At 44.3% G+C, this 20,063-nt stretch overlaps 1 long non-coding RNA gene across 1 annotated transcript in view; it reads right to left on the bottom strand.

Moving 5' to 3' along the window:
* Window positions 1-7,629: 7,629 nt before the first annotated feature.
* LOC102010609 overlaps window positions 7,630-20,063 on the bottom strand; it is a 29,249-nt gene continuing 16,815 nt past the window's right edge. Inside the window, exons 2-3 of the long non-coding RNA XR_001231644.1 lie at window positions 15,691-15,824; window positions 7,630-8,268 (exon numbers count right to left, since the gene is read on the bottom strand). This is a non-coding gene — a long non-coding RNA (uncharacterized LOC102010609). The remainder of the gene's footprint in view (window positions 8,269-15,690; window positions 15,825-20,063) is intronic.

The following is a 20,063-nucleotide window of genomic DNA, read 5'->3' as shown; positions in this document are numbered from 1 at the left end:
TCAATTCTGGTTCAGCATTCTAGGGTGGAACCTAGGTTATTATATTTGTTTGTTTTTAATTATGGAAAGTTCAAACATGTGCAAAAATTAATAGCATAGTAAATCCCATCCAGCCACAGTCACTGTAAGCTGTATAAATCCTGGACAAAATATTTTAACTATACACATTTTAGTATGTTTCTCTACAAGATATAGACTTTGCAAAACATTATACACCAGAAAGAAAATTAGCCATGGCTCCTTAGTCTTGTCAGAAATCCTGACCCAGGCTGGTCTCAAACTTGCAAAGATCCTCCTGCCTCAGCCTCCCAAGTGCTGGGATTACAGGCGTGCACTACCATGCCTGGCATGATTGGTTATTATATATCTTAAGTAATTTTTGATATCCTAATCTATTGATGTCCTTTAATTTTATTTTTTTCCATTACTTTTTGTTGTTGTTGAAGTAACTAGTTTGTTTGTCTTTTTTCCCACAGCCTGGATTTTGTTAACTGCACTCCTCTCCATGTTTATTTTCTGAAAATCAGTAATTTGATCTAGACAGTTGATCAGATCTGACAAGACTGCTTTGCAGGAGATGTGCATCTCCTTTAGGGGTACATAACCCCTGCTTGTGTCTTTCTCTGTATGAGTGACATTAGCATCCATTAATGGTCACTGCCTGAGTCCACTCCTTCATTAGGGTTCAAACTAGTGATATCTTAATATATATTCCTTTTTCATTGATTAGCAGGGTTAATAGAGGAAACTTCCTTTAGAAACTCTCTGTCTACTTTCCATACAGTTCATACAGCAATGGCAGACTGAATGCTTGATTTCTTTCCTTTTGTTTCATTTTTAAAGTCACTTTGATGCTGGGATATCACTATCGTTCTCCGAAGTGACCACTGAAAATTTTTTACCTTTAGTCTCATTATAACCTCATGGATTCTGATATGTTGGATATGCTTTAATCTGTTACAGTTCTTACCCCTGAGCTCCCCTCTTTGGCCAGTGGCAGAGCCTATTCAGGTTTGGTCCTGAATCATTTTGAAAGCTAATATTAGGGGCTGGGGATTTAGCTCAGCGGCAAAGCGCCTGCCTGGCAAGCGCAAGGTCGTGAGTTCGGTGCCCAGTACCGGAAAAAAAACAAACAAACAAAAAAAAAGAAATCTAATATTGCTCTTTTATAACTTCTTAGTTTTCTGCAATAGCAAATTCCTCAGGCTCATGTTATGTTTTTCACTCCAGACCTAAAACAGACATTTCTCCCAGGAGCTTTGGTGGAGCACATATTATTAAAAGATTCCTCAGGTTATTTTGAAGTTCAGCCAAGTTTAAGAACTACTGAGTTAGAAATGAGATTCCTTTCCCCTCCAGAATGCTGTTTTTTCCCCCTTCCTGCCAACTGAAGTTGTAAACATATATTTGAAATGATTTTAAACAATTATATAAAGTAACAATATTTCAATGACTGATACTCTTTTTTTGCTCATTGCACTCTAAATTGGTACACTTTTAAAATGCAATTTGACCAAAAGTGCCATACTATAAATATCTCAATGCACTTTGACCCAGAAATGCTATTCTTAATAAAAGAATAAAAATATACATACAGCAGAACTTTATTTGCAAACTAAAAAATTAGACCTGATTCAAACATCTAAAAATAGAGGAGCAGTTTGGTAGATTGCCAAGAATTTACTGCAAGGAATACTACAAAGCCATTAAATGATGCTTAGAAGGACTAAGCAGCAGATACAAAATTGTATTTATTACATTATATTAAAATAAGCAAACGAAAAAGTATAAAATAGAGTATATCAAAATGATAGCACTAGGTCAATAGACTTACAGAAGACTTTCCTTTATTCTACTTTTTCCAAAAGTTTTTCCCAAATTAAAGGTGTATTTTAAAATTCTGTAAGTCGGTGATATTACATGATTAACCGAATTGCAATCTTCTGTGGTTTAGAAATAACAGGGGTTAGGGATAGGGACACAGAGCATAAGGTACGGCCCAGAGTTTGGGCATTACCTAGGCAGAAACTGGCTAAGAGGAGTGTGAAGCCCTGAGCAGAGCAGGCCCAGAGGAGGTGAAACGCGGACAGGAGTCTGCGTCCCCTTCAGGGAGAGCGAAGCGCGTCTGCTTCGTGTTCCTAAATGCTTCAGCTATACACCCAGGCTTGGAATTTCTGAAGTTCCTCAGTCTGCCTGTTGGGAGTGTCAGGTGCTTCACCACTGGGGGTTGCTCTGGGTCTGTTCTCTCATTGATAGTGTCAAGCAATGTGGATTGATGTGGGGAACGATTGTCTAGGCCAGCAGACTAAGGAATTTGGTAGCTAAGGCAATCAATGAGAACTTGGTTTTGTTTTTGTTTTGGGTACTGGGGATCGAACTCAGGACCTTGCGCTTGCCAGGCAGGCGCTTGTGCCGCTGAGCTATATCCCCAGCCGATCAATGAAAACTTGGGTTTGGGCTTTGAATGATTCAGACTTTGAACAAGCTCCTCTGGCCTATATTTCTTGGTGTTACAAAGCATCTTCTGCCAAACACTGCCTACTATCTGGACCCTGCACTCCAGCTTTCTCTCTCTGAACAGGAGGTGCTGCCTGAGGCAGAGCTGAGGGGGAGGCAAGGGAGAAGCTCCCCGCCGCCTGGCAGCACCTACACCAGTCTATGACCCACACCTTGTGGAGTCTACTCAAGGGCATTTATCGCTGCAGCTTTCTGCACTCACAGGAGAGATGGCATAAGGATTGCAAGATAAACAGGAGCCGTATAACAGAGGACTTGAAATGGCAGGCTGAGGATTTTAGACTTCCTTCCACAGGAGCCTCAGGGGGTTCTTGGTGTGGGAGCGGTATGATCTGACCTATAATTCAGCAGAATTAATTGGAATATAATTGACCTGCAGGTGTCTGATGAGAATCCTGTTTCATATCCAAAGTCCCAACATGAAAATAAAATTTACTCATGACTTCAAAATGAAAAATAGGCAATAGGTCTAAATACTTCCATAAATGCTTTTCTTTTATGTATTTTTATTAGGTTTTCTCAGGAGCCCATTTCTGGGCAGAACTGAACAAACTGAGGTGCAGGAAACTCTGTTGTTGCCAGGTTTTGATCAGGGCCCCCGAGAAGCTTCATGGCAATAGGACAGAGAATTACAGGGATGAGACCTCATTGTGTGAAAGGGAAAAGGTGGAAGGGGAAGGACCAGGGCTGGGGAGCAGCCCTGGTGGTGGTCAAGGGCTTTGGAAGAAAATAATTTTGATGGAGGTCTCAAGTAAATGTCTATACATACTCAGAGATAATAGAAATTTTTAACATTTAGAGTATATGCACTGTAAAATGAAATTCACAGTGTTAATGGCTGACACTTGTTATTTTTTCTGAAGTCTTTTCTATTCATGCCTTATGCCCACACTTTCAACTTGCTTTTTATACTTAGCGGTACCTTGGGCGTACTTCCTTCTTAGCTATACATTTGCCTAGTTCTTTAACGACTATAGTGGTATGTACCGTGGTTCATGAACTTGCTTCTTTCCATGATTCTGGTCACACACTGACTTGGATGAGGACCAAATCAAATTCAATTGTTAGGTTCAATGTTGACCTAATGGGGAAATTTGATTGGGTTTTTGTCCAGTTAGGTTTGGGGCCAGAATTGTGGAGAGAGTTGAGTTCATGAACTGGGGCACCAGTACACTGGCAACATTTAGGTTCTTTCCACTTTGTTGTATTACAAACACGGTACTAATGAAGAGGCTGTGAGACTGTGAGCGCACCTCAAGGAGCCTACCCACTGAAGGAAAATCTCTTGGAGCGGAATTGCTACATGAAAGAGGAAGAACACTACCATCTTGACAGGTATTTAAATTTCCCTCCCCAGCTCAAGGAGGGGTAGGGGAGTGGGAAAAAAAAGAATCGATATATCATGTACAAATTCTCTATGATGAATGTGATCATTCTGTATATCTAAAATGTACCAGTAAAATCTGATTGAAGAAAAAAAAACCCAACAGAACAAAAAATTTTTCCCCTCTCCAAATATGCCAGTATTCCCCTTTGGAGGGGCAGAAGTTATGGAGTAGGAGGTGAGGTGGCATAGAGGGAGTGTGCACTCTCCTATGAAGGCCTGAGGCAGGGCTGGGGGTGTAGCTCCGTGATAGAGCACTTGCCTGGCACACAAGAGGTCCTGAGTTCCATCTCAGTATAGGAAAAACCAACCAACCAACCAACCAACCACAACAACAAAACAAAATAAAACAAAATAAAACAACCTCCAAAAGACATGAGGGAAACAAGAGGATGGGGCAGAGAGAGAATGAAGCAGGATTTCCCGTTCTGACTTGCGGGCCCTGGGAACCACGCCTTGGGGAAAAGGGCACATACTCTGTTTAGAGCTCTATGATCCCTGAAATGAAATTCTTGAATTTTGAGGAACAGACTCCCAGTTTCCATTTCGCTCTAGGTTCCATAAATTATGTTGCCTTTTCAGTCAGGGACAAAAACAGGGGCAGGAACAAGCATGAGAGAGAAGCTGCACAGACAGCGCTAGACCTGAGACCACAGCAAAGGGGCCTCAGGCCCCTCCAGGGAAGGTTGGACGCCTGCCATGCTGCTCCCAGCGCAGCCAGTGCAGGCTGAGGGCCAGGGCAGCTGGACTGAGGTACTGGCAAGAGCTTATTGAATTTTGCTTCCCTTAGAGGGTCCCCAGACAGTGACCCATCCGGGATGCAGTGGTTTTAGAGCAAAGCCCCCAAACCAGCTGCATCAGCATTCCCAGGAACTGGTTAGGAATACAGATTCTTCCCGCACTCCCATCCCAGGCCTACAGAACCAGAATTCTGGTAGGGTCCAGCGATCTGTGTTTCAATGAGCAAGCCCTTCGGGTAGGCTCCGAGACACGTTCAAGCTTCCACCGTCTTTGGAATAACCTAGAATCCAGAGGGGACCTGTCAGAGTTGATTTTCAGAAAGTCACTTTTCTGGCTTCTCAAGGGCTGAAGTAGCTCAGAAGCCTGACTTTTTCAGGCTGGGACTTCTCTCTCCTGTTTCAGTCTGAAGCAAAAGCTTTGAACCATTTCAAGTCTCCTGGGGATGTTAATATGCTTTTTCTCTCTCTCTCCATCATGAATATAATCTATTGGGCTAATAAAATGGCATGTGGGCCTCATTCTGTGAGTCCCCTGGTAGATCCAAGATATAGTTTATAATAAGTCCTTCCCACACAGAGGGGATAAAAAAGAGCTATGCAAAGAATACCCTCCAAGACTTACTAAGACTTCTGCTTTGGAGAAGATAAAAAGTCACCACGTTAGCTAATAGCTTTATGATCATGTTTTAGACTCCTGGAAGTTACACATATCTAAGGTAAATATCTTTGTCAGGAAAGGGGCCTCTTGGGATGCCCAGAAGATGAGGATATTAGAATTGAAAAGGGCAGCAGCTCGAGATGGTAATAAAGTTGTGTCTCATCTAGGACTAATACTGAAAAATGCTAACACAAATTTCTGCAACTCTCTGAGGAGTTAACTCTTTGTGCTTTGGCTTGGTGGGATGGGCTGCAGAGCTGCTGCATAGAATGGAAATTACAGAGACACCCTGGGCATGGGGGATGCATCCAAGTCTGCATGTCTTGCTCTGGTTTAGATGTCCCTCCAAAGTTTCTTGTGTTCAGAGATGGGTCTTTGGCAAGGTGAGCAGCTCATGGGGCTGCTGAGCTCATCAGTGGAGAGATCCGTTCCTGAGTGCATAGCTAAATGTGCTGGTTGAAAGAGCTCTATCCCCAAGGATGTGCCTCTGGAGGGCCAGTCTCCCTTCTCTGCACCCCCTTCTCTCTCCGCTTGCTGGGTTGCTTAAGGTGAACAGCTTTGTCTGCCCAGGCCCTTTGACCGTGCTGTTGCTGCCTTGGAGCCAGCCGACTGTGGGCTGTGAGCCGAATTCAGTCTCTCCTTTAAGTTGTGGGTGTTGGGTATTTTGTCCCAGCAATGGCAAAGCTGACTAATGCGTGCTTCCCCCATGCCCCCCGGGGGTAGGAATAGCACATGCTATTTATTTGAACTGATGGTAGCTGAAGCTCTGGAATGTGCACGTATTTTGAAGCTACGCAAAGGAAGTGTCTGTCTGTGACTGAGCAGACACCTTTCACTGTGCCCTGGGAAGGGGGAATGGCAGGCTGAAGGTAAAGGGCAGGTGCTTAGCCTCCCTTGTCCCAGGACAAGGGACACCCTGCCCCTGCCAAAAGCCTGAGGCTGACCTGGGGGAGCCACTTTCTACTGGAATCCTCTGTGCTGCAGGGAGCGGGGAGATGGATTGCCCTGTAATTCTACAGTTACTTTATGAGCTCGTAATTCTACAGGTACTTCAGCAGTTCTTTGGTGCTATCAGTAGAGCACTCTCTCCAGGAGGTGGCAAGTCGGACACCAAGCCTGGCAGAGTGGGAGCGCAGCCGTTCTTTGCCTGCTCTGGTTCCTGTAAGCAGCGCCAGTTCTCGGAGACAGCAGAGAGTCTGTGGGTTTCCCTCACATCTGCCTGATTTTAACCTTTCTGGATAACACCTTCCCTGATAGGACTCTCAGGGTTGTCCCTAGGTGAGCTGGCCACAGCTGTGTCCATGCTTGATGAAAAGATGACGAGGGCAGGTGGGCGACAGCAGGTGACAAAGGAATGAAATTGACTCAAGCAGGCAGGAAGACGTGAACTTGGTCCGAGTAGCTCACTCTGGTCTCATGCCTGGACCCCCTAGGACTCCTTTTCTTGCCTGTGACCTCCTCCCCCACCCCGCCGGAGGCAACTTCTTGCCTCTCTTCTGTAAGACATTTGCAGTGAGGAGGGACATGATTCTGTTGGGTGGATTTGCAAATGAAAATATGTGATGGTCTTTAACCCTCGTGGGCACATGACACTGTAAGAGTGAAAAGGAAGTTTCCGTGAAGGAATACTCTTTGGATACACTACCTCAGTGCTTTTTCTTTTCCTCCTCTGAGTGACCTCTTCTTCTGAGCATGGTTCTCTGGCATTCAGTTCTCTCGTACTTGCAGCTTTCTCTCCATCTGGGATCAGTCTCTGTGACATGATTACCATGTCCCCAGCCTCTGCCTCAGATGCTAGGACCGGAGGTTGCGGCTGGTGAGAAGAAAACAACTTGCAAGATGAATTCTTAAAAGACCAGGGTCCTGTGTTTGTCTCAGTAGCATAAAAAGGATACAGGGCAGGAAACAACTAGAAGCTGTGATACACAGGTGGCCGAGTGGCTATGTGGGATGCTTTTCAGTGCTTTCCCTGTGACTGCTGGGTCTCTGAAAAATGTTCTTCACTTCTAGGTGGCTCCATAAGCCTCCAAACCCATGCAGATGGCTATGTGGGCTGGATTCCTATTTACTACCTGAAAGAACTAGGATGCGGCATGGAAAAGCATTTCTGCACAGTGTTTTCTCCTCTGGCTCTGACACTTGCATTCCTTTTACAAGCTGGTTCATAAAACATTTGCAGTGGGTGTAATGACACACACCTTAATTACAGGAGTTGGGAGGCTGAGGCAGGAGGACTGCTACAAGGCCAGTATGAACTACGTAGTGAGCTCAAGGCCAGCTTGAATTACATAATGGGACTCTGTCTCAAAAAACAGAAACAAAACCAAAAATATATACACAGATTTGTTCTGTCTAATCACTTAACAGTTCTAAAAGATTTTTTAACAAGTGGTTTATTTTGAAGAACTCAGTGAAATAGAGCTAGTGTTAGTAGTTCCATATTTCAGGTGGGAAATGGAAGTACACATTTGGAGTTCTGGCATCTTCTGTGAGCAGTGCCCTGCTGTACAAATCAGAGTTTAATATTAAACTGCATACACCGATCTCTGATGTGTGCTCACAGAAGGGGAAAAGTCACTGGGAATCTCCTGGAGACCACAGGAAGAGAAGCCAGCCAGGCCGAGAGAATGGCAGGATCCCCGGCGCTAGCAGCACAGACCCTCCGAGGCCACTGTCAGGCTGGATCTTGTCTGTTCTTGTGTCTGCACAGCGGCTTGCCAGGCTGAAGTCACACTGGGACCTACACGCAGAGGGCCTGGGGACATGCATCTCGGCTCCTTTCAGCTTCTCCGGTCAGCTGTGCACTCTGCTCTTCTTTTGGGGAAGTTTTCCAAATATAAGAAACAGATGTGGCTTCCGGTAGTGTCTGTTCAAATCTTCTGACAATTACTTACTTGATTTGATCACTTATTAACAAATATTCTATTCTTTCTGAAGTAGCTTTCTTCAACATCTGCCTTTGGAAATTTCTGGAAAACAATGAGTACCAGTTTATTGAGAAACCATAAATTTAGCTTTCAAAGTATTTATTTCTCAGACTAAAATACTTAACAGTCAGCAGTATGTTATTTAGGGCCGTTTGGAAATGTTTGGTGTGTGAAATTAACAAGGATGGGATGCCTTGATCTTTCATTTTTCTAGCCATCAGGCACAATCCCAGAAGCGAATGAAAAATAAACGATTAAAGAAGAAAAGAATCTCATGTTTAGAAAATACAATGTTCTAAAGCCATAACCTCAGAAAACTGAGGAGTATTTTCTGATTCTGAATATCTTATTTGAATGTTAGTTTTCTCTATAATAAAAAGCCATTTAATTTAGAATGCATTGATCTGCTAGAATTTCATCCCACTTGCTTTAAACTGAACAATCCATTCTTCCAACCGCATCTGTTAAAATGTATTGAACATTCACTGCAACCTATCATTAAGGAGACATAGAAAGACTCAGTCTTGAAGCATTTACCAATTAGGTGAAGTGGATCGGTTCCCCGCGAGGGCACTGCGTTGAGTTACAACATTGCATGGAGGAGCAGGGCTGTTTAACCTCTCAGTGTGTGCAAAAGTCTGTCAAGGACCTCGCTGCTTGATTTTTGGTTTGATAATCTGATCAAGATATTCCACAGGCTGTCTTCATGCTGGTCGTGGGGTTTCCTGCTGCCTGGGCCCAGCTCCAGTCTGTGCTACATTTTCCTACTAACCCATCCTCTATGCAGACCCTGTGCCCACCTGACCTTCCTTGGGCCATGGCCTCTGTTAACATGTTTTATGAGACATGGGAGGAATTTGTTCAGTGCTTTGAGCATCAAAAGACCAGCGCTAGCCAAGTACAAAATGAGGGTGTCTTGGTTGCTGAGACAAAATACCTGATGCCCAGAATTAAGGAAGGAAAGATTTATTTAGCTCACAGTTTGTGGAGGTTTCGGTCCATACTTGTCTTGCTCCAAGGCAGAGTGGCACATGGCAGAGGGCAACAGTTCATGGCTGCTGAAGACAGCAAAAGCAGCAAGAGCAAAAGGGAGGAGTGGCAGCAAACAGCCTCTTTCTCTCCCTTACATATGCAAACTATCCGCCCTAGGGCGGATGTAGCACTCACACCCATAATCCCAGCATTGGATAGTGGATCAATCATAAACTCTAAAAACCTGCACCATGACTGCATGAGGCTGTGAGGGGACATCCAGACACAAACCATAACAGAGGGACACATAAAAAACTCTAAGATTGAGGAAACAAAATCTAAAGATCAAGAGGAGGCTTCTGGGTGAAGTGGTCTTTTGCTAGATTTAGAATTATTCTATGGAAAAACCGCCAGTGAGGGCTACCCTTTAGTTAGTGACAGGTTTTTAATGGAGATCATGTAGACTTGCATCCAGGGCCTCTGGGACCAACACTCTGTGAAGAATTCCTTCCCGTGGTCTTAACTCTGTTAGATTGGGAGTTAATAGAATCAATGCATTGAAAGGGCCCTCAGAACTCATAAGAAACCAATTATTTTCCCTTCTAGCCCTACAACCCCTTAAGGTTTTCTCCCTTTGTACTTTTCCCCCCATAGACAGAGGGAGAGGGACAATTTCACATCTCAATAGTAATGTTCTCTGCAACCTCCCAGCCCCTGCATCTTTGCTCTTTAATACCTCAAGGTGGCACTGGGTCAAGGACTGACATTTCTGACCCATCTTTAGCAGCCTTACGTGAGTAGTTTAGTACCAACCTGTGTGATGTGGGAGTACTTGCCACTATGAAGTTGGTATTGGACCTATGGAGCTCTGACCAGAACTGCTATGGAAAGTGGCTCCTCTTAGCATTCCATTATATATTTATGGGACATCATCTCATCATTACCACCACTACCGCCACAAGCATCATCACCCACAGCTCCCAACTTTTCATGTGTGTGTTTAAGACAGCTTTCAAGGCTCTAAAAACAAACAATATAAAACAAAGGAAAGTAGGTAGAATTTGGGAAGGAGTGTGTGTGTGTGTGTGTGTGTGTGTGTGTGTGTGTTTTAAGTTCTGGGGATTGAACTCAGGGCCTTGTACATTCTAAGCAAAGCTCTAAAACTGAGCTATACGCCAGCTATACCCCAAGAGTGATTGAAACAAGAAAAAACAAATGTATATATTTATATATAAATATATATATAAAATTATATATATATAAAAAAAATATATATATATAAATGGAATGAGGTGAAAAACCCTGGTTACCATCAGTGAGCCAGAATTTGGCTTGGAGCTTTCTAATTGAACCAGGAAGAACCCACTGATCTTAGAATATGAGGCAGAAAGAATTTCTTTGGGGCCCAGGCAATCAATAGATTATGATGATGAAAATACTTCTCATCTATTTAAATTGGATTTGTTTTAAAAGCTACACAATTATAATGCTATTAGTGTCTTCTATTGCTCACTGTTCCTCCTAAAAAGCTCCAACATCAAATAAATAATTATGCCCCCCAAAGGAGCAAATTTTTCCAAAAGACAAACGAATTTCTCCCTTTCCATATGAAGTAGATGAAACGCTGTACCCCTAAACATTATTGCAGAGTCAGCTTTCAGTGGGCAGGGCACCGGAGTTCTTTGTCATGGACTGTGAGTATTTGAGGGTCCAGTACCCATTTTATGAATGCACTTGAGCCAACAGCTAAGGGATGAGCAGAGGACTTCGAGGCTGGCATGTATTCCCTCCCTGGCATTGGAACCATAGTGATACAGACAGGCAATGGTAGCTGTCACTCAGTGAGTACTTGTGTGTGGATGGAGCCGAGCACATCTTCGTGGCCCTGTCTCCTCACCGGATATACTGGCTTTGTCTTTTGTGAACTTAGATTTTCTGACTCCCTCTGTGCCCCATGAGACCACCTCGACCCCTCCTCTCTCTCGCAGCCTTAAAATCTCTTTATGGATGGGCATCAGACCCAGTGACTGTTTTTTTGATTTTTTTTTTTTTTTAACACAACTATTCTGACTGACATGCTTTCCATAGGGTTTCAGAGGGAAATACATCAGGGGGCTGATTTTAGACGGCACACGGGGAACATGTACATTTTTCAGTTACGTAATTATTGTAATGCACATTGAGAAAACTATAAACAGCACATCAAACCCACGATGTCATGGGTATTATTGCTCAGAAAGGCTCAGGTCCATGTATTTCAGTCAAAGAGTGAGTCACTTTAAAGAACAACACTAAGTGATAGTACAGGTGTCTACCATTATGGGGAAAGAATTTCATAAGTGATGTGCATGTTGCGGGGGGCTGTCACATTTCCATAGGAGAGAGGACATTAGATTCTCTCTGTACCATGGTGGGAGAAAGTGAGAGCGAAGGGAGGCTGAAGGCGGACAGAAGAGAGACCATCCTCCTGCCAGGCCCGCGGCATGGAGGCGCCTGGCGTGGTCCGGCACAGACTGGAGGAGCCTGAATGCTCTGAGATGCCTAGATGATCCTTTGTCTTCTTCCTTCCTGAGCTCATGTGTTACAGCAGCCAGCAAAGGCAGGGCTGAGGAAAAGCTCTCCTGGGAGTCCTGCCTGGTTATTTTAAATCTTTCTCCCCTCTTTTCTAAACTCTTCCTTACCGCCTTTGCTTCCCTTATCCTTCAGTGAGCCCCTAACCGCTCCTACCCCAGCTAAGGCTTGTCTGGTTTTGCTGGCCGAGCAGCCCCGGGGGGTGGCTGTGGCACGTGTGCTGTTTGGAGGCCGCCGTGCTCCAACAAGGGGGTGGATGTGCGATTCCATAGCCGGGCATGCAGCTCAGCTCGTCAGGAGGGAATCCCTTGGATGCTTTCTGTGTTCTCGCCTTTGCCAGCCTCTGTGCTCGAGGTGCATTGCCCACCACCCCCGTGCACTAATCTTGAGGCATCCTGGGTGCTCCGCCAAGGGCATCCTGGGTACTCTACCCAAGGCATCCTGGGTACTCTGGGGACAATCTGACCCTCAGGGGCTGACACTGGGACTCTCCTCTATACATCTGGCTCTGGCCCTTGGCTCAGTTTCTTCTAGGACACAGCGAACACTAACCCACAACACCTACGGGCTTCTTTAGACCAATACTGTTCTGCCAAAGGCAAGATCTACGCCAGAACAGAGGCTCTGGCTTCATTGTCATTAAGGACTTAGAAAGTCGCTTTTCTTCTGGTGTCTCAGCTGTGAACTTAGTGTGTTGTGCCATCTGGTTTCTGTATCAGTTATTTATGGCTGCTAACAAACCACCCCACAGCTTACAGGCTTAAGGTGACGGTGATTGATGATGTCACAGTTTTATGGGTTGACTGGGCTGTTATCTGCTGATCTTGCCCTCGATGCGTCAGCGAGGTCTGGGCTCATTCTGGGACACCTGGGATGCTGGCTCTCTCGCCCAGACGCCAAGCATGGGGAGATGGACACCACCTTTTGATAGGAGTGTCAACTTCACATTGCAAAGGGCTGAGGACCTGGGTGTGGGTGTGAATTACGCAGACGGCCGGGGCATTATTGGAGCAATCTGCTTAATCTCCACAGTTCCTGCTGGTGGGAACTGTGAGTCTTAAAACCAAATTGCAAAACACTGGACAGAGGAAAGCCTTGCTTTTAGAAGAAACCGTGTAAAGAGGAAGGCAGTTGCCTCAGTTCAAACCTCAGCCCCATCTTGTTCTAGCCGTGGAACTTCAGATAAATTGCTCTCCTCTCTGTGCTCCAGTTATCTGTTCTGCAAGATGGGGGCACTAATAGTGACACTGACTCCATAGGATCATTGTAAGTGTTGAGTAACATTTATCTGTGGAGAAGAGTGCCGTCCACGAGGTGCTGCCAGGAAGGCTTTCAGGGTCCACTGGGTTTTGCACAACGGAACCTGGAACACTCAGATGCTGTTGCAACTAAAACACAAGATCTTGTTTTTGCAGTGAGAGCGCCAGCGCTGGATTGACGCTCTCCGCATACACACGTGCAGGCCATCGAGGGAGTAGTTGCAACATTTAGATTTTCAGGCAGATGTTTTGATCTACACGACTCTCCCCTCCCTATCCCTGGCAAAGGATTGCAGTTGCCTACTGATACTAAACAGCTGCTTTGAATGGGGAGCAACAAACTTGGCTGCGGTTTTTGGAACAGGAGTGAGGTCCCAGAGCTGAGTTTTTAAAGGTCAGAAACCACTGATACCAGGGAGGGATCCTTGCTTGTGACGGTGCTGTATTTTTGTGATTCGTTCTTGAGGTCTCTCTCTGGAGACTGGCTGTAAACAATAGCCCTGCCCTGACACGCTCCCGAGGAGTTAGCCATGGCTGACCACAGAGCGCCTTTCAGGGATACTTCTGTCTTCTGCTGGACGGCCTAATTCCTAGCTGTCTCCCTGTGACCAGGTATCCTTGTCATCGGAAAGCTGTTTACACTGCAGATGCCAGGCCTCTTGTCTGTCTTGGTTTATGCCTAGCAATGTGGCCACCTCCTGGGAGACCCCTGACCAGGAGGAGAGTGAGGTTCAGGCATATCTGAGACAGAGGAGGCAACTTTACAAAAACGTGAAGTAACAAGCAAGCAGCACATGACTCAGAGATTCCAGGGGTCAGGGCCAGATGCAAGGGGGAGCTGTCCAGGATATGGGCCCTCAACCAGTGAGTGGGAGCAAGAGAGAGAAGGAGGGACCTGTGGGCCACAGCCTTTGTTGGGGTGCAGGTGTTTGAGAGGGGGTCACCATGCACATCTGTGCAGTACCTGTGGGATGTGGGGGTTAGTGGGTGAGCTAAGGTCGGATCTAGTTGTCCCCTGGGGAGGTGATCAGGAGGAGGTAGCTGTGAACGTCAGAGATCTCAGTGCCCACACTAACGGACTGGGAAGAGCCAGAGAACTGGGAAATGTGTCCAGGGCGTCTAAGCCCTGCCCCGACAGGAGAAAGCTACAGCCCTGTTCAAGATGGGTATGGTGGTAGTGTGACATCACAGGAAATCACTACATGTAGCAAGACACTATGTTTTTATTGCTGCTCTACAAAGATGCCAGTTCCTGGTGCTTTCATCGAAACGAACATGGAAATGGCACTAGAGTTTCTGGTGGTTTTGCTAGGATCCTAGAAGCCACAGAAATGGGAGGTTTTTGTTCAGGCTGCTTCCTGTTCTCCAGGGCTCCCCCCCACCGCCAACCCCAAATAATCATCATTGCCATCGAATATCCTCGTCGCCACCACTGAGCTCATGAAGAGCCTGACATTCAGAAGGAGGAAAAGGCATCAAACAGCGCACACGCGTTCCCCTAATGTGAACAGGAAATATTGGGGCAGCAGTAACGATTCTGGAACCAGATGCTTATAAGTCAGTCTACAAGTGTATATCATTGTGGGTGTTTTTATAGACTTCTCACACAAACAGCTACTCAGCCTTTTCTTTTAAGAGGAAGAAAGGAAAAAAATACTGAGGTTTTGTTTTGATCTTCAGCATCCAGCTAATTAAAGTTCTTTAAAGATAAACGGGCTTTGCAATCTGGGTGAAGACCACAAAGCTGTTCAGTTTGCTATGTTTCGGCTAACCGCTTTAAAAGTGGGGGTGAACAATACAGCACTTTAAACATGCGTTTTTTTAATTTAAAAATTCCATCAGAAAAAACAACTATGGTAAACTAATAAATTTTAAACCTATAAAAGAGCAAAAACGAAGTCAAAACTGAAATTCTCCTCTTTGGTTCCTTAAAAAGCTAGGATTAGAGCTATTCCCCTTCTGGGTATCTTCCCAGAAGAATTAAAAACATCGTATCACAACGACATATGTCCATCGACCTTTATAGTAGCACAATTTGTATTAGCTAAATCTTGGAAACAACTCAAATGCCCACCAACAAGGAATGGATAAAAAAGATGGGGTTTTTTTGTAAGGTGGAATACTATTCAGTAATGTAACTTGAGACCATACTTATGTGAAACAAATCAGACCCATGTGTGTAAACATTGTATTGTCTCCCTACTGTGAGAAGCTGAACAAGGAAATAGGACCCAAAATGTAGAATAGACATTGTGAATAGGGAAGAAACTGTTCAAGAGAAAAGAAAAACTGTGATGGGAGAAATGGGAAAGGAAGGAAGGGAAAAGAAAAAATATATATATATCTATATATATATATACAAGATAGTTAAGGTAGTTATACAGCTAGTTTCTCTTTGTTAATGGAAGAGAAAGTTTTGTGCTAATAATACCTTTTTGGACAATATTTCACACCTACATCTTACACTCTGAACAACTACTATGAATATAAAAATACACAATGCATTAATTATTGTTACTTCCTACTAGCCTGTTTTGAAACTCTGTTTTGTTATTTTTACTTTTTTCTGCTTAAAAAAATTCTCCTTCTTCAACTACTGGGGGCCTATCCCCAGATATAACCACTGTCAATAGTTTTTGTCCTAAATTCTTCTAACACTTACCTTTATAAATTGATGTAATACGTTCGTATCTCCGTTTCTTGATTTATCTACTTTAAGCGCAAACTTTTCATTTCCCACTATCAAGAATGAAGCCTTGTGCCTGCCTGGAAACTGCAAGGTTGTGAGTTTGATTCCTGGTACCAAAAAAAAAAAAAAAGAGTGGAGGCTTTAGCTCATTTATACTACTTACTGCTTTGTTACGTTGCCCAGTTCTTTTAGTGACTACTTCCAGCAGCAGAGAGAATATCTGTAGATTACTCTTCTTTTCAGCTTGGTCTTCCTTTCATCTCTTCATCTCTCTCTGTCTCCCTCTGTCTCTCCCATGCCCACCATTCTCTCACTCTCTTCCCCTTTTCACCTCTCCAATTCTGGCTGGTGTAGTTACAATGTCATGGTTTAGGACAACCAAGTGCTGTTCTTGTATTTGTAACTAAGCCTTCCATCCTGCCTTTAGACTAGGTTTAAAAATCAAAAACCAGCTGGGCATGGTGGCACGTGCCTATAATCCCAGCACTCAGGAGGCTGAGGCAGGAGGATCACTGCCAACACAAGACAAGAGTGGGCTACAAAGTGAGCTCAAGGCCAGCCTGAATTGCACAGTGAGACCCTGTCTCAAAAAGACAAAAAAAAAAAAAAAAAAAAATTGAAAACCTATTAACAGCATTTGCAATGATGTTATTATGTTTGTACTGGTCATTGTAGAGCCAACTATGATTTCAGCCAAACAGTAGAAGATGTAGTCCTCTAAAAATCATTTAGGGCGGGAGATATGGCTCAGTGGAAGAATACTTGGTTAGTATGCATGGGGCCCTGGGTTCAGTCCCAGCACCGCAAACAAAACAAAACACAACCCCCAAGAAACAAACAAACCCCACAGCGTAACGAAACACAACAAACAGCAAAATAAAACTTTTACTTACTGAAGCAGAATTTTCCAGTCATCTCAGCTAAACATATTTTCTCAGCTTCTTTTTCTTCTACAAGACCATGTTCAATGTTTCCTCTTTAGTTACTTAATATATAATTTGTTTTATTTCATTTGATTTCATTTGCTTAACTCTTCCATCTAAGATATTGGGTAGTGAATTGTTTGGTATTTATTTGACTGGGAATATTTTTATTTTCCTCTACTATTTGCTTAATATTTTCCAGGATATAAAATTCTAGGATATAAAATAATTTTTTTCCTAGGATATAAAATAATTTTTATTAGACTTTTACATCTATTGCATGCTTGTCTTCTAGAGTTTAGTGCTGTTTCAGAAAAGCCTGGCTTTTGTTCCATTTTAGTAATCTGACTTTTTAGTGGGAATTTTTAGGATTTTCTTTTTGTCCTTGGAGTCAGGGCATGTTAGCAGGGTGTATCCAGAGGGTCTTTTTCTTTAATCTTGCTTAGAACTTGGTGAACCCTTTCAAACTGAAAATTCATATCTGTCTTTTCATGAAAGTTCAGGGCATCTTCTATTATCATTGAGATTATTTCTTCTCTTTAGGTATCACTGTGCACTTTTACTAGAATTACTATTTGACAGATGTCAAACTTTCTGAATATATTTTCCATGTCTCTGCTTTTCTGCTGTGTGTGTGTGTGTGTGTGTGTGTGTGTGTGTGTGTAAGAGAGAGAGAGAGAGAGAGAGAGAAAGAGAGAGAAAGAGAGAGATCCTGGGGCCTTTTTATTTTTAAGTTTGAGACAGGATATCACTAAGTCATAAGTTGCCCAGGCTGGGCTTGAACTTGTGATCCTCCTGCCTCAGCCTCCTGGAATGCTGGGATTATAACCAACTGCCACCATGTAGTTCAGGCTGGCCTTGAATTCATTGTGTGGCCCAGGCTTCTTGAATGCTGGGATTCTAGGTGTGTGCCACCACATCTAGCTTGTTTCTTGTTTTTTGCTCTATATCCTCAGAGATTTCTGCTTGCCTTTAAAATGAACAATCCACTTCACCATCCCTTTTCATTTTTCTTTTTTAGAATTTGGTGAGCATATTGTTCTTTTTTGTGGTTCTTGCTAAGTTGCCCAGGGTATCCTCACCTCAAATCCATAATGTTCAGCCTCCTGAATAGCTGTGATTAAAGGTGTGTACCACATAGCTGCTTGATGATATCTATATCTATATATCTATATTATATCTGATTATATATCTCTCTATATGATATATATGCATATCTGACATCTCTTTTCTTCCCTCTGGCGGACTGTTTTCCAAAGCTGGCCTGTTTCCTCTTCAGCCGTGTGCCCAGACTAGTCCTAAAGCAGCAGCCTTGTGCTTCCGCGTTAATGGATGGGGATGGGATGAAGAGGGCCAAGTCTCCGCATGCGCTGACCAGAAAAGTCAGGCTGGTGGCCCCAGCAGAAGCCGGTTTGCTCGCGTCGGAAAGGCGGAAGGCTTCGCTCTGAGTGAAGCTAAAGCTTGCCCGGCCTCCTTGAAGGCAGCACCTCTAAGACCTGCCTGGAATTCAGCTTCGTTCTCTGCTCGTGTTCTCCCGCGTGGCTCTCGGGATCTGGCGGAGTGGCAGAATATTCCCTGTGCTCTACCGTCTCAGGTCTTTTCTCCTCAGTGAGGCCGTTTCTTAGGGATCCCCCCAATTTCAGAGGTGCTGCAGATGAACGAGGCCTTGCTTGGTGGCGGGGAATGAGGCAGTCGGGTGTCTTGGGTCTGTCATCAGGAACCAGAAGCCTTGGCGGGGTTTTATCTTGTGTGGTTCAGAGTCCTGCTTATAAAATGCCCCCTCATGAAAACATCTTCACACAAAGCGTTTATCAAGTGCATCTATACGCTCAATTTCTAAGGCGGTTAATATCCCTTGGTGTCTAGATTCCCAATTAGCAAGAAGGAGATGCAGCTCCCGCATGTTCTTTGGTTAATTAGATCTGCTATGAAATCATTCATTTGATGACCACCCTAATGAAGCTAATAAAAGCCTCTTCTGAAGCAGTGTATTCTTTGTACCTTAAATACTGTACCTCACTCAGCTACGCCCGCACCAGAGCTAAAGGACTCATTATCTTTCAAATTCGGATGTCTATTTTCACGCGCGGTTGGTTTCATTGGATACAAAATAAAATCACTACCTATTAAAATTGCATTAAAGCACTAACTTAAACCGACAAAAGCTGAGGAACTTTGAGCCTGAGCTGTTGTTCTGCCGCCAGTCTAAGGGAAATTCTTGCATTTTGCAAGCCGAGTGGATCAGGACCAGCCCAGACTTTATGGCCTAAATACCCGCATTTCCCTTGGCAGATCGGGCAGCCGGCAGTGCCAGCTGCCAGTGACATGACGCGGTTTCTCATCCATCGGGGGCTCAAAGGTATCGTAACGGTCCTATGATTGCTTTCTGATTTCCAGAATAAAATGAGGTGAACGGAAAGATGGGAAGAGAGACGATTTCACACGGCCGCTGTCAAGCATTCAGAGGAGACCTCCGGCAGAGACGCTTCCACTGCCCTGATTGAGTCACTTACAACTAGGCCAGGAGGGTGTTAGTACCTCTTGCATCACCTGAGACCAGTGTTGTCATAGATTTTAAAAGCAACAGCAACAAACACACAAAACAACTTCATTCTTATAAAAATAGGAAGAGACGATTAAGCGATCAGCACCCAAATGTAACCCACTTATCCAGAGGGAGCTGGAGTAGGCATCTGGGGGCAGTTTTTGAAAGGATGCAGCTGGCAGTTACACAGGGAGAAAGACGCTGGCTGAGGAGACCGTTTCTGGCTCACATCTGGCTTAACTTGGATCTTGTCAGTCATTCTGGGGGTTGCAGCTTCCTCATCTGTGAAATGGGCCTGTCCCATCATGTGCTATTATCCTCACAAGCCAACTCAGAGCCTGTGTCCATGATACTGTGTGTGATTTTTCAAAGCTGCCCTCCAAAAAACTGTCCCTCCCCCAAATGAGTATTGCTACTTGGCTCTGAAAGACTATTTTGTGAGCATACAGTATGAACCAATGTTGCCAGATCTCCAGATTAATCAACAGGAGTCAGAAATCTGCATTTTTATACAAAAGTTCCTGATTTGAATGTAGACAACCGTATTAGGTAGGGCAGAGCTGCGGTAACAAATATACCGCAACACATAGAGGCTTTAAAATGACAGCAATTTACATTCACAAGGTGGTGTCCTTCGCTGGTCTCCCATCTGTTGCTTTGCTATCTCACAGGGCACTGCCCGAGCTGCACAAAGCTGGGTCACAGGCCTGTCCGAGCTCCAGAGCGCTCTGCAGCTGAGGCCAAATCTGAAGTAGCTGACAGCTGGAGGGGACCTGCCCACCACAGTCTTGAGCTTTTAGGCTTTTCCACTTGCCATTAGAAAATGTAATAGTCTCAGCTAAGACTTTAGATATACCTTTTGCCACATCTCCAAAGAG

This window comes from Chinchilla lanigera, unplaced genomic scaffold (assembly GCF_000276665.1).
Source record: "Chinchilla lanigera isolate Chin_1 unplaced genomic scaffold, ChiLan1.0 scaffold00107, whole genome shotgun sequence".
NCBI lineage: Eukaryota > Metazoa > Chordata > Mammalia > Rodentia > Chinchillidae > Chinchilla > Chinchilla lanigera.
The sequence above is the reverse complement of the archived record's forward strand: the minus strand, read 5'-3'. Positions and strand labels throughout refer to the sequence as shown.